Genomic DNA, 1610 nt, shown 5'->3' on the forward strand with positions numbered 1-1610 from the left:
TGCAGGGTTTGATTCCCCACTCCTCCACATGCCTGGTTCGATTCCCCACTCCCTCCACATGCCGGGTCTCATTCCCCACTCCCTCCACATGCAGGGGTTGATTCCCCACTCCTCCACATGCCTGGTTCGATTCCCCACTCCCTCCACATGCCGGGTCTCATTCCCCACTCCCTCCACATGCAGGGGTTGATTCCCCACTCCTCCACATGCCTGGTTCGATTCCCCACTCCCTCCACATGCCTGGTTCGATTCCCCACTCCCTCCACATGCCTGGTTCGATTCCCCACTCCCTCCACATGCCGGGTCTCATTCCCCACTCCCTCCACATGCAGGGGTTGATTCCCCACTCCTTCACATGCAGCCAGCTGGGTGACCTTGAATCAGTCACAGTTCTCTCAGAGCTCTCTCGGCCCCTCCTACTTCACAGGGTGTCTGTTGTAGGGAGAGGAAGTGATTGTAAGCCACTCCAAGACTCCTTTGGGTAAAGAGAAGCTGGGTATAAAAACAACTCTTCTTCTTTCCTAGTGCACACCCAAGTGTTTTCAGAAAGTGAGCGAAGTGAGGCTTTTGCCCAGCAAGGCTTCTGACTGGCCATTGGAGATTTGATTGGCTGTGCAGATTTCTCAAAAGATGTTGCTTCGGCAGCGGCTTCCACCGCTGCACAAAGATCTTCACTGTGTGGCTGAAGGTAAGCTGCGACAGCCATTTTGTGTCTCGCTCGGCCTCCTGTGGCAGCCATTTTGTGTCTGGCTCCGCCTCCTGTGGCAGCCATTTTGTGTCTGGCCCCACCTCTCATGGCAGCCATTTTGTGTTTGGCTCCGCTCCCCATGGCAGCCATTTTGTGGCTGCACCCACCACGCTGTGTCAGAACTCCAAAGGTGCCCTCAGGCTCAAAAACCTGGATACTCCTGATCTACATTGTGCTGGTGACACTGAGCATCAAGCACTCCTTGGCATGCGCCTCCATTCGTCTGTGGCTAGCCATGTCCCCAAACGCACAAAAACAGTGCTTGCTTTTTAGCAAGCCCTCAGAATCATTCTGAATGCTATTGCCGTGTTTCGAGCGTGTGCGTTCTTGCACTGCCCAGCTCATGTTGTCCTGTTCCATTTCTCCATCTGCCTCACCCAACCAACAGGAAAAAAAACACATAAATTTACAAAAGAAACATTTCTCTTGGCCATCTCAGGCTTCTTAGGGTGAAGAGAGGAATCGTTGTGGCTCACCTCTCTAGGGTTTTATTCTTGTTGGTTTTCCCCACAGCACCTTTCAAGCGAGTGTGGTGTAGTGGCTAGGGATTCTGACTAGGATCTGGAGACCCAGGTCCGAATTCCCGCTCTGCCATGGAAGTTTACAGGGTGACCTTGGGCCAGTCACAAGCTTTCAGTCTAACCTACCTCACAGGGTCGTTGTGAGGATAAAATGGAGGAGGGAAGAAGAATGTAAGATGCTTTAGGTGACCCATCAGAGAGAAAGACAGGATATGAATGAAGGAAATAAATAATAGATAAAGATGAGGGTGTCTGCGGTAATCAAAAGTTGTGAAGGAGTTTGACTACCTTACACATTTTTGCATCTCTGTGAGGAAACTCCACATTCAGAGGCAGGAATC

Source organism: Gekko japonicus, unplaced genomic scaffold, assembly GCF_001447785.1.
Source record: "Gekko japonicus isolate JY-2015 unplaced genomic scaffold, Gekko_japonicus_V1.1 scaffold1962, whole genome shotgun sequence".
Lineage (NCBI taxonomy): Eukaryota > Metazoa > Chordata > Lepidosauria > Squamata > Gekkonidae > Gekko > Gekko japonicus.